At 39.2% G+C, this 14,378-nt stretch overlaps 1 pseudogene; it reads left to right on the top strand.

Annotated features, from left to right (window-relative positions):
- The first annotated feature begins 2,413 nt into the window (after positions 1-2,413).
- LOC137271648 (acetylcholine receptor subunit alpha-like) overlaps positions 2,414-14,378 on the top strand; it is a 28,285-nt pseudogene continuing 16,320 nt past the window's right edge.

Raw genomic sequence — 14,378 nt, 5'->3', positions numbered from 1 at the left:
TATTGTTTCTAATACAAGTAAGTGATTACTAATTGTCCTGTTGTTGTCCTGTTTGTCCGAAATTGATTAGGACAAGGTAGAAATAATTAGGACATCAAGACAATTTGTTATAATTAAACGAACAATATCTTTCTGTCAACGTAGCGTCAGCGGCCGCCATCTTGGTTGGTGGTCAGCTCAAATGACAGGTGAAATGTACAAAATATTCAGTTTCCTTTATCATTTGGTGTTGTCCTTATGTGATGAAAAGTGTCCGAAAAGATTAAACACGATGGACATCTGTGTTTTGTGGTGATATTTGATATAACAAGAATAAGGGCAACGATATAGTTAGACCAAGCGACTAGGACGACATTTTGACAGACGTAAAATGCATGCTACGTCTATTGACAACTTGGTGTCAATGTAACGTAAATGTGCCCTGTTTCCAGGAATTTATGTTGTCCTATGTGCCCTTTAATAATTCGGACACTAACGAGATTGCTAAGGTATTTGGTAAAAGCAAACAGAGAAAACGGACAACAGAACGTCAAACAGTGCCATGAATGATTGTCGGCAATAAATGTCAAAACATGGAATGACTGTCATGTTTGAGGTACAAATGTAGGAAATACAGGAGATTATGTGTTGTCCTCTCTGTCTTAAAACAATGCATTTCTATCACAGATTTCAGGAAAATACCAGATAATGATTATGTGGCTTTTGATATAAAAACGGACATTCAGTTTATAAACCGTCACTCAACCAAACGTGAAACGTTGACAGGTCACCGTAACCTGAGAAATGTCAAATTGATCAAATTCATTATTCACAGCAATCAAGCGTAATTTACATCAGTATCCATCATGGAAAACACTTAAAAACACTTCTGAACAAGGAAATTATCTGACCCATTGTTTACATGGGTCACAAGTCAGACTTACTTTCTGTAAGTGCACACAAGAAATAGTCCCTGACAAACGTTGTTGCTATCACCCACAATGCACAATGATTCCAGACATAGAATAAAATACCAGTTAGATACACTAAATACATAAGCCTGTACAATAACTGTGAAGGATAAAACACCAGTAGTAAAATCCTGCATGATTATAAATAGCGTAGTAACACGCAGTGGTAATTAGGTCATGTCTGACAAGTGCTGCTACCGGGAACGTTCAGTGCTAGATAAAACACAGATGTCAACAGTGGACATGCCCCCTTAAAGTGACACAAGTAAGTGAACTTCAGAACAAGGTAACTGTCTATGATGTTGCCATCTTATTATTTACTTTAAGGTTAAAAAATGTGGATGGACATTTGCAGGTAGATCATGATATAGCGAAAATAGGTGACATGCGTGATGGACAATGTTAACATTATGTTATGGATACTTTTACTGTATTTACTTAGATTCCATTACAATACATACATACATACATACATACATACATACATACATACATACATACATACATACATACATACATACGTATGCAAGCACGCACACACACAGACACACATAGACACAGACACATACATACATACGTACATACATACACTGGTAAGTTATGGTGCTATCTGATTGGCATCCAGCAACCTTTTGCCTATAGAAATACATGTACTACTGATTGTCTTACATACCATGTATATCGGCACAACTGTACCTACCAACGTCACCTTTTGACTGCATGTACTGCACTTGTAACTGAGTGAAAAATTGTAAATAAAAAAATAATAAAAAAATAACGTACTATAAATGTGAATGGTGTATTTCATGTAATATTTGCATTTTCTAGTGACATTTACTGAGACTCGCAGCTATTTGGATGCAATGGGGTAGACAGTCTGTACATGCAGGTTCGTAACGTCAAGATACATGTATACCATTCCGAAAAGTAGGGGATATTCCATTTTGCGATAATACCACAAGCCAATGCGAATGCATTTGAGTAGAAGTAATATATATCCACGCAGATGAAACATTTCCAAAGCTATTGAATAAATTGTCATATTTTCCCTTCCTTTCTCTTCATCGTCCGTTCCCCCTTGGCTGCATCATTTGCATTTTATCAATCGTGTAAATCCTGCATCCCCTACTTTTAAATGGTATAGTTCATAATATTATGAAAGCAATATGTATGGCAGAACCAGGACAGCAATGTTTGGGTACTTGACGATTGTGATCATGACAATTGACAGGAATTGTTGACGGGCATGAATAGCCGAAGGCCGTCACAGAAATATTTAACAGAAACAGAAACGCGACACAAAACGTTTGGCAGAAATCGTTCACAGAAACGTGTTTGACACCTTGAAGTGGGTTTGTCTTCGTTTCAGACAACATCGTGACTGCTTGCAACAGTTCCAGGGCAGATTCAGCCTTCTACAGTGACAATTTCAGCTTCCATCCAATCTCGGTCTAATGAGGAGGATGGGAAACTGTCCACTTTGCCTTCTTTTCATCATCCTCATTGCCGTGGGTGAGCTACATGATATAAACTACCCATGTAAAGAAACATATTTCTTCAGGTTAATATATTGATTAACTGAATGATGTTTAACGCCACAGTCGGCAATATTCCACCTACATAGCGACGGTCCATACATAATCGAGTCAGGCGATCTACAGTGTCAGCATCACTCTACGCAGAATTGGGAGTCAGTGCATCTGACCACCCGATCCCGTTAGTCGCCCGTTACAAGCATAGGTTGATGAATATCAATTCTAACCCACATCTTCCCAGGTCTATTTCTGCAGGACACAACGGTCATGTTGCATCTGGCATGCTCACTGATAAACCAATTTGTTCCGAAATGGTGTTGATGAAACTGAATTCCAAATTAATACTTCAACTGCTTTTTATATCATACGTGTGTTGTTGTCTAAATGTGGCATAATTTGGGGAAAATTCTATTTTTTCCATTTTTGTAACCATGATTCCTTCAGCTCACAACAGCATCATGGGCCAACATGTAGCATGTAGTTGTTATTTGTGACATCTTAATTTTCGTTTTCAGAATTGTTAGTTAATGTTGACAACCGGAAGTCGTGATATATAATCCGATCTTAAATGGCTATTTTGCGTTTTGGTGCCCTCTTACGTTTTCGAATTGTTTTGCTTCATGGACGTGCATTTGGCAGACAGTCCGATACCTACGACAATTCAAGCGTTCGTATCGCAGCGACGTAATTGGGAGCATGGTGCGTTTTGGCGAATGTTTTCTGTTTGGGTTCAAACCTGTACCATCGTTTTTGGTCTTGGAGAAGATGGAGTTACTTATGAACACTTAAAGTATGGCGGTAAATACTTATCCAAATGTCTGTCGGTACTTTTTAACCTTATCTTGCAAACGGGCTATATACCGACGGTTTGGAAGAATAGAGTAATAGTACCAATTTACAAAGGAGGAGATAAATCTAGCATGAACCCAGACTCTTATAGGGGTATCACTCTGCTACTAGCGATACTTAAGCTTTTCGAACTCGTCATCTCTGGAAGACTTCCACAAATAACTGAATCAGACAGCTTTCCGTCCAACCAGCAGTTTGGATTCCAGAAAGGCATGTCATCTATTCACACATCGTTTGTAGTACAGTAAACTGCCCACCACTATTCAGAGCGCTCGGACTCCGTACACATAGCCTTTCTGGATAGTTCTAAGGCTTTTGACACTGTGTACCAGCCCGGTCTCCTGCTGAAGCTCCATCGGATGAACATACCTCATCAGTTATGGTCAGTACTAGATCACATCTACCAGAACATGAAGAGTTGTGTCCTAGCAAACAACGAGAAATCTGACTGGTTCCAGCTTCATAGAGGAGTCCGCCAAGGAAGCGTTTTATCTGCCAAATTGTATCTACTGTATATAGATGAACTTCTGAGAAACCTCCACAAGAGCGGAAAAGGATCATTCATAATGGACGTCAGTGTAACAGCTTCAACCCAGGCAGATGATATAACCCTGATATCACCAATCAAATCCCATCTACAAGACATGGCATCTATGTGCGAATCATACAGTAGACAGTGGCGATTTACATTTTCTCCATCAAAAAGCAGAGTTCTAACTTTTGGACCAGTCAGCCATTCTAACCTGGACACTAAGTTATATGGTCAAAACATCCCAATTACCAGAGAAATAAAACACGTTGGAATAACTCTTTCAGCAGAATACAACTCCTGGAATAGAACCATCGATGTCTGCTCGAAGATGAGATCAACAACAATGTCACTGCTAAAAACAGGGCTACACGTCAGAGGATTAAATCCTTTAGTCAGCTCTAAAATCATTAGATCTATCTGTGTCCCAAGATCCTTTTTTGGGTGTGAACTGTGGAACAACTTAAGCAAAGCACAAATGTTGGCGTTGGAACGCTCCCAGAGAGCAGCCCTCAAGATAGCACAAGGCCTACCTCGTTCTACGAGAACAGATATGTGCAACGCACTGCTCGGTTGGACATCACTGGAGTCTGAAATAGACAAGCGAAAGGCGCTGTTCCTTGGAAACCTGTGTAAAGGTAAAACAGACTTCCTCCCCAGGCGTGTCTTGTCAGCAAGACTGGCTCTGTCTAAGTACAAGTATTCAAAAAATCCTCTTGGCTTTGTCCCGGACATCAAACGGATTGCAGAGAAATACAACCTCACAAGTTTCCTTAACACCTTCAATAGCCATGGAACATTCCCTAATAGACTTACCTGGAAGAGGATTGTAAAAGGTGCTATTAAAGGGAGAGAGCTCGACACATGGAAAAAGCGAATAGAAACCCACCCAGACCTTAGACACCTCCTACAGATTCATCCAGTTATCTCCCCCTACAAAGCGTGGGAAGAGAGTTCCAGGTATGAAGGAAGTTGCAGTCTTTGTGATCCAGATGTGCGAGGCCATGTGGAGGCCAGGAAACCTTCAGGGTGTGTGCAGGATGTGCAGGAACAGTTACACAGACGTACTGGTACACATTGTGTGCATGTGTCATGGGACAGAAAAACAGAGAGACAGCCTCTGGTGCAACATAGTGGACAGATGTTCTGTGGAGGTCAGTGGAGCTCTACATCAGAAGCCTGATGTGGAATTAGTATGCTGTTTACTGTCCTGCCATTCTCCTGTGCCAAATCCGGACATTGAACACACATTCTCTGAAGTAGTAATGAAAGGCTTACTCGAGTTTAAAAAAATAACTGTCCTCGAAAAGGAGTATTATAATCACCGCTTTTAAATCTACAAGTTATTAAAATTTCCCATGCCGATATAATGTAAAGCTGTTATAACTAACTTCCCCTGTAACTCTCCTATGGAGGAATAAAGAATATATATATATATACCTTCTAATGTATCATTCCAGCACCCGTGGCAGCTGAAACCTACCTAGAAAAATACGGGAAACTGAGACAAGAATTGATCGATCCGTCAAAGTACAACTACAAAGTGAGACCTGAAAATGAGACCATCATCAACATTACTCTTGATCTAAGAACTCTAGACAAATTGGTAAGTGCTTGGTGTTTAGAATGTAGACTTCGAGGATGGGCTAAGGATATGTGATAGATGACCTAAGACTCATCTCAGGATAATTCTTACAGGGTAACAATACAGTTGGAAACAGAAATCCAACCACTAGCGAATGGAGGCAGGGCGGGGTGAAAACTTAATAGCAAAGGCACGGCGTATCTTTATCCATATAGCGAAATTATAAACTGTATAGCAAGAGAAGGCAGGGAGAATTTTAAAATGTATGGCAAGAAAAGCAAGGGCCAATCTTAAACGCCATATCGAGAAAAGGCAGGGTGAATTTCAGACTGTCTATCAAATGAAGGCACGGAGAATTTAAAACTGTTTAGCAAGTGAAGGCGGGGCAAATTTAAAACGGTCTAGCTGATGAAGGCAGGGTGACTTTAAAACTGTAGAGAGGGTGAAGACAAGGCGCTTTTAAACTGTCTAGCGAGTGAAGGCAGAGTGAATTAAAACTGTATAGATAGGGGGAGGAAAACTTTATCGCAAGAGAAGGCAGGGTGAATTTTGAACGCTATATTAAGAGTAGGCAGGGCGTATCTTTACTTGTATAGGAACTATTAGTGAAGTGAAGGTAGGGCGAATTTATAACTGTATAGCGAATGAAGGCAGGGCAAATTTCAAACTGCTTATCGACTGGGCGAATATATAACTGCTGTGAGCGAAGGGAGAACGTTGTATAGAAAGCGATGGTAATGATTGGAAGTGATAGTAACGTTATATAAGTGATACTTGGAAAAATCACTATACTCAAATTTTCAAGTGTCCAGAATGTTGATTAATTTTGGATCTTCTATGTTTTCAGGACATCGCATCCCAGTCTTTAAGTACCACGTTTCTACTGTATATGGTGAGTGCAATCGTTCCTAAACCCTCCCCATCGCACACAGATCATGATATAACTACACAAGTTAATGAGTGGTAGTTACTGACGAAGTTAGTAGTCATCACCTCTTGCGGCTCGTCATCCCTTGAAGTCCCCGCCTCCAAGACCGCTTGATCACAACCAAGGAGACTACTATCGATTCTGAAGCAGCAACATGTTCCTGATCATATTTTTGACATGGTTCGATCGTATCAGTACCATCCGAGTTTACATCTTGCAAGAGATTCTAGTGAAAATGAAGACAATAAATCACACGAAACGGAGGCATGACTTCATGTCAAAATGAAATCCCCACTTAAAATTGATGGCAAAGTGTGGTACAGTTTGAGATTTTTTGAAAATGCAATTGCGGCTGCTTTAGTGTTAAATGCGTTAGTGCAAGGAGTCTGGATTTTTTTCGATTTTATTTATTAATTTATGTTTTTAAGGGAGGAGGGGACGGGGGAACAAAAAATCAGCGATCATATAAGGTACGAGGATAATTCATACTACACGTACGCACGCAAGCACGCACACCCATACATGCATGCATCCATACACACACACACACACACACACACTCTCTCTCTCTCTCTCACACACACACACACACACACTCTCACACACACTCTCTCTCACACACACACACACACTCTCTCTCTCTCACACACACACACACACACTCTCACACACACACACACACTCTCTCTCTCTCTCTCTCTCTCTCTCTCTCTCTCTCTCACACACACACACACACACACACACATCTAGGCGCACCGAGTTCAAGTGGCATGTCCCGAAAATCTGGTGAACTATAACCTACTAGTCAGGACAATGTATATTTCCCTAGTTTTAGCATAAGGATGTAGTTATGATGCTAGGCCATAACCTTTGAATGACATCGGGACAGCTAGTGAGAATGCAGAAAAAACGTACACGACACACAATACTGGCTAATAGCGAGTCTGATGGCAACGTGCATAATTAGACAAAATGGAACACAATGAAGAAAACAGTTGTGTTTATGGGTAGTGACATTTTTTCGGGTTGACTGCAGATGGTCCAAACCGGAATTACGAAATTTCTGAAGAGTTGACGTTTCGGAGTTGATACCGTTATCAAAATTACTACTGATAAGTGTAGTGAGCATCTTCACTGAAACGTCATCTATTGTAGAAAAGAAGTTGCCAGTCCATAACACAAGCCATTATCAATCTTGACAAATAACAAATAACAACTAACAGACTTAAGTCCACAAACTTAAAGACAAGTTTGTTATTTTTTTTAAATGAATAAAATGTGGGCAGTATCTAATTTCTAATTGTATACATATAACGTACCTTGAACCAACCAACCGTTCTCTATGCTCCAGTCATGGATCGATGAGCGACTCATGTGGCCATCAACAACTGACATCGACTATATGATATACAGCATCAAAGAGATATGGACACCAAATCTTGTTATCACAAATTAGTAAGTACATTTTCTTGCCGTTATGAAGAGATATTACCAAAATCGTTACGGAAGGTTCACACAGACAAGAATGACTCCAGTCTGCGCCTTTAAATATAACATAGACCCGTGAAGGTCTACCCGGGGTAGAATAGGCCTTCAGCAACCCATGCTTCCCATAAAAGGCGACTATGCTTGTCGTAAGAGGCGACTAACGGGATCGTGTGGTCAGGCTCGCTGACTTGGTTGACACATGTCATCGGTTCTCAAATGCGCAGATCGATACTCTTGTTGTTGGTCACTGGATTGTCTGGTCCAGACTCGATTATTTACAGACCGCCGCCATGTAGCTGGAATATTGCTCAGTGTGGCGTAAAACGAAACTCACTCACTCACCGCATATAGATTATAACATCAGTTCGTCTATAAAGCCTAGAAGGCCGGGCGGGACAACTTAGGAATGGCCAGCGAGTCCTAACTTGACATACAGAAGGGAGCAAGCTACAAAGACATATATTATATCATTGGAAAGATCTCGAGGAGATGAACACGAAAAGTTCATTTGCCAGTGTGTTCACGTGTTAATAAGCTCACAAATTGGCTCTGAAAATGCATTTCTGCAGAAATTTCTGGCAGAAATGTTTTTTTCCCGCAGAAATTTCTGGCAGAAATTTTTTATTTCACTACCAGAATTATCTTAATTTAACAAAATTAGAGAGTATAAGTAATGATACTGCTGCATGAGTGGTAGTTTCATGTTTATTCCAAGTAATAAGCACTTAGCGTGATCAACGGATCTGATATTTTTGTTTGATACCAGAATTATCTTAGTTGAATAAGATTAAACACAATCGTTAAATAATTTAATATAGACTTTCTTTAAATGGTGTCGTTTTCCCTGTTTAAAGCCTATTAGTACCAGTACCAGTATTGGGTTGCATTTTCTAATCTCAATAAGCCTACATTGTTTTTGCATGCGACATGGGTTGAAGGCGAATAGAGACGAAACCGGACATATACTACATACATACAATATAATAACAATGTAAGACGTGTGAGCCATAATTTGAATTCATCAACATGCCCGAAAAGACCAGCGTACCAGATCAGATGATAAACAATACCTATGTGACAATGCATCAGTGTTCAAAGTGTCAATACCCGCGAAAATGTAATTGCCTCTTTGAAACAATGATTTTTGCCGAAGTGGCCACCGAGTTTTCACACCTGTTAATCCCATTCAAGAATGACTAATGTGGTACAATATCCCCTTTATATTTGGTATTCCTACCTTTTTTTAACCAAGACCCTAGTGAGTGAATTATCGTCCCATCATGACAGAAGCTAGTGAGATAACTTGATTGGCGTGTTTTCGCAACAAAGGCCAGTGGTTGAAATGTTAAATTGTATAAATGTGTCTGTGATGATGGCAGTTTATATCACTGTTCTAGTGTACCGTCGGCATATTATCAGTTACATGTTTTTAAACAGGAATAGTAAGAACTATGTTGGTCACTCGTGGATTCGTGCAAAATACAGCGTTAAAAAGTTTGAAAATATTCCAATCATTATGATTCATCCATCCACTTCTAAGCATACACAATAGAAGAAGTTGTTATCCATAAATATTATACATTGAAATGTTGGGTTTTGTACATACAGACCTTGAAACTGACAATCTGAGTTTGCACTCAGTTCCGTCCGACCCAGTCATCCGGGAAAATGGAGGTAGTTTGTTTGCAACCCACAGACGTAATAACATGTCATGTGTACAGGAATCGCACCTGCCTGTCTGTCTAATTACATAATGTGACAGAGACAGACCCCAGGTGCACGAGCCATAAAGCAGTGTAGTTTGTTTACGGTGTATAGCCTGATAGGTGTTAAGTTGGTAAAATTAATGATTGAAGTTGAGTACTGCATATTGTCATTAGCAGACAAGCAGAGTGACAGGTGACAATAAACAGACGTTGCGCTTTCTCTATGACATAGACTGCTTGTCACAATCAATGTATTCTTTGTTTCCATATACATGATTTAAAACATTTCAGTTTTCAAACTGAACTATGAAATTAGCATTTCTAATACTATACATTTTTTTTCAAAAGCATGGGTTGCAAATATGCAGGTACTGTACCAGTGTATTGTTATTATTGCCGAACCAGGGTGCTTGTAACCACAAGAAACATTTCTTGTTCTCCCACTTCGACCGCAACGATAATCTTGCACACATCACTTGTGTTTATACGAGTTCAAGTTGGCTTTCCGGTTCAAAATAATCACTGCACATGTGCTATTGGTGGTGAAACCACTTTTCCCCCCTGCGCTGGGGAAGCGGTTTTTCAGTCGCGTTATTTTCAGCTTCATAACTTTATTTTGCATTTTTGATAATTTGTTACCGAACCGATTCAGAATCTGCAAAGAACTGTTTTGTGTTGCATGTGACCTTGAACCGACAAGACGTCCTGGATATACTCTATAAAACGTCTACTGTCCATGCAGCACCAACTGGCATTGTTTCGCTGTATTTCCCCAGTGGCCGCTCTCTGGCTTGCGCAATTATTAACCGCGGTGTCCACTCAAGGCCAACCGAACCGGAACGATGACCGCTTATAGAGACAACCTGATAAACCACGTTAACAGGTGTGAATACTCGGTGGCCACTCCGGCATAAATTATTGTTTCAACGAGGCAATTACATTTTCGCGGGCATTGTCATTTTGAACACTGATGCATTGTTTATCATCTCATCTGCTACGCTGGTCTTTACGGGCATGTTGATGAATTCAAATTATGGCTCACACGTCTTACATTGTTATTATATTGTATGTATGTAGTATATGTCCGGTTTCGTCTCTGTTCGCCTTCAACCCATGTCGCATACAAAAACAATGTAGGCTTATTGGGATTAGAAAATGCATCCCGATACTGTTAAATTAATCTTGCACGACGTGAATCCACTAAGAAGTTACAACTGTGTTATGATGAAACGGATGGGAATAATGCATAAGCCTTTTAAATTGTAAAAGCTATAATGAAATACGGTTAAATTCAGACTGTAAAATTCTCGGTTGTCTGGTACTAATAGGCTTTAAACAGGGAAAACGACAACATTTAAAGAAAGTCTATATTAAATTATTTAACGATTGTGTTTAATCTTATTCAACTAGGATAATTCTAGTATCGAAACAAAAATATCAGATCCGTTGATCACGCTAAGTGCTTATTACTTGGAATAAACATGAAACTACCACTCAAGCAGCAGTATCATTACTTATACTCTCTAATTTTGTTAAATTAAGATAATTCTGGTAGTGAAATAAAAAATTTCTGCCAGAAACTTCTGCGGGAAAAAACATTTTTGCGGGAAAAAACATTTCTGCCAGAAATATCTGCAGAAATGCATTTTCAGAGCCAATTTGTGAGCTTATTAACACGTGAACACACTGGCAAATGACCTTTTCGTGTTCATCTCCTCGAGATCTTTCCAATGATATAAAATATGTCTTTGTAGCTTGCTCCCTTCTGTATGTCAAGTTAGGACTCGCTGGCCATTCCTAAGTTGTCCCGCCCGGCCTTCTAGTAAAAAGCCAGTATTATCTTTGATCTCTTAAATATCATATCGAATAAATTTAATAGAAATTATCTGTATTTTAACATTTACATTTACATTTACACTATAAGTGAAATTCACACCTTATGATGCCGCGTTGTTGTTTTCAGTGTAGATAACGTCGGGCTGATGGGGATAATTGAAGACGGTCCCATTCCCCTCAGGGTGTCAAGAAAGGGTCAAGTAGTGTGGTCTCTCCGCGTAGCCACCACGACAACATGTGGCGTCAATGTCATGTATTACCCGTATGATGCTCAGACATGTCACATAGAAATCATGGAGTGGGCGCATCCCATAAGTGAGGTGGATCTCATACCGTTGGGCATTAATAAAGATTCATACCTGGAAGATGGAGAATGGTTGTTTAGGGGGTTCTTTTCAACACAGCGAGGAAGAAATAGGTTCATACAATCAGAGTTACAGAAGGATCAAGTATAGTTTCACATTCCAAAGGGAACCTACATGGTATATTCCGTTGATGATAGTACCACTGTGTGTTCTGTTGCTTCTGATGCCAGGTATATTCTTGGTGCCGGAGAGTTCCGGAGAGAAGATGGCCTACGGTCTGACAGTGATGCTGTCATTTACGTTCATTAGTTCCTTTCTTGTTGAAAAGCTCCCAACCGTTTCAACCCAAGACTGCTTGCTGGGTAAGTAAGAACACACAATGTTCCTACACTCATCCTGTCACTGAGAAGCTAAGAAAGCATTCATACATTCAATTCCAGATTTTATACTCAGCAATCTTTATATCATTCATTCTTATATTCAAATTTGAATTCAATAAAATCGTGACTTTCGACTTTCGAGGATACAAGGTTTAGAAAAATACACCTCAAAGAGGTAACGTAAAAAACTGAAATCATCCAATCTGCGTTACCACCATATGTAATATATTTGACCATTATGTTTCAGTTATCAGAATGAAACAAATTTGGAATAACTTTTGCCTTCCACATGATATCATCCACTATGACCAGAAATCAATCATTTTTTATGTAATATTCTTACTTGGAAGGGGCACCCTATGTGGAAACTGAAGAACTACGAGAAACATAACATTTTTGGTAATCGATGTGACCACAAATGGTATGGTAGCTCTGTAGCTTACGATACACTTATTATCATAAATTACTACAATAATGTATTTAGAAAACAATGCAAATAGATGCCCTGTGAAAGTAACGATCGAGGCAGAGCATTATTAGAGGGTGTCCGATAATGTTAAGAATGTTCACTTCAGTGTAATTACATTACCAAGGTCATGACGGCTTAGAAACGTAACGCAGCAAATGCATGGATTTAAATGTCACATGCAACGTAAAATACAACTTTGCGGATTCTGATACCTTTCGGTATGCACTTACCGAAACAAATCATAAAAAATACCAAATCAACCTATAAAGTTGAAAAAATCGCGATGAAAAAAGCCCGCGAAATCGGAGTTCAAAGGATTCACTAAATTGTTGATTGTGGTAAGCAGCCTCTGTCACATAGAAAGCTCAGTGCCTGGTTTATTGACACCTGTATGTCTGCCTGCCTGTCTGCTAAAGACAATATGCCATACACAGCTTTAATCATTGACCACATGCAATTTGAACTTAACACCTATCAGGCTATACGTCATAAACAAAAATATACTGATTTATGACTCGTGCATTCGAGTCCTGTCTCTGCCACATTATGTAATTAGGTAGGTGTGATACTTGTACACATGATATGTTTTTATGTCTGTGAGTTGCAAACAAAGTACATCCACTATTCTCGGATGACTGGATCTGACAGAAACTGGTGCAAACTCTTGTCAGTTTTAAGACCTGCTTTGTACTTGGACGAATGACAGATTCCAGCCACGCAGTAGTTCACCTTCTCTACTGAGAATATTTTTGATTGGATCGAACGCAAATTCAGAGAACATGTATTTACAAAACCCAACATCTCTACATACATTCTTTATGGGTAACAATTTCTTCTAGTATATATGATTTTGTTTGACAACGGTATATGAATCCATACTGAAACGACGCATCAAGTACAATAAAAAAGTTGTTATCTACAAAGAATCATACTTTCAATTGTGACTCGACATACTTCTAAAATGTCCATCAAACAGATCATCTTTCTGTACTCAAAATTAGCCCATAGCGTGTCAGCAAATGAACCAGCCAATCGGAACACTTGAGTGCACACCCATCCGCTATGACTGGGTTCGGTCTCCTGAGGACTGCGTTTCGAGGGTGTAAGCCCAAATACAAAATATTGCACAACTGAATCGCGATTGTACGCTTATAATTTTGTTTATTTGTGGTTTTTGTACAAGCAGCAATGTATATTGTATGTCATGAATAAGTGATAATCGTGTTTTAATTATGTTTGATTTTGGGTTGCATGTGACCTTTAACATTAGCTGGATTTTGTATAGTAAGTATCGTACCAGTGATAGGTATTAGTTGTATGTGAAAAGAATGCATTTTATTACCCACGTGTTAATTCGCAAAGGGTAATTCATAACAAACTGACACATATGTGTCATAACACCTTCCAGTGATTTGAATGGCTAGTACGTGAACTTTGACATTACTGGTACTACTTTCATCACTTGTTCCATTCATGATTTTCATTCAGAAGTTTTCACACCTGAGAGCATGTAAAACGAAAATACTTATATGGAATTAAATAAAATTTATATCATTTAGTATGGTTACAAGCACTATCAAGTAATAACTCAATTTTCTGTAATGAAAAAGGAAATAAAACAACCTAAATAAGTAAACAAATTATAGGTTTCTCGTGAGTGTAAACAAATATGGCGTAAAAGTCATTGATTTGGTCAAAATTGGCGGACAATTGGTTGGAAGAGTTGTGAATATAATCAGGAGATTGAATACCTCAAAAGATGAGCGGCACTCTTGTATCTCGATCACTGCCACTGTCAGCTGCATCCACTCGCGTCCT

Source organism: Haliotis asinina, chromosome 2, assembly GCF_037392515.1.
Source record: "Haliotis asinina isolate JCU_RB_2024 chromosome 2, JCU_Hal_asi_v2, whole genome shotgun sequence".
Lineage (NCBI taxonomy): Eukaryota > Metazoa > Mollusca > Gastropoda > Lepetellida > Haliotidae > Haliotis > Haliotis asinina.
The sequence above is the reverse complement of the archived record's forward strand: the minus strand, read 5'-3'. Positions and strand labels throughout refer to the sequence as shown.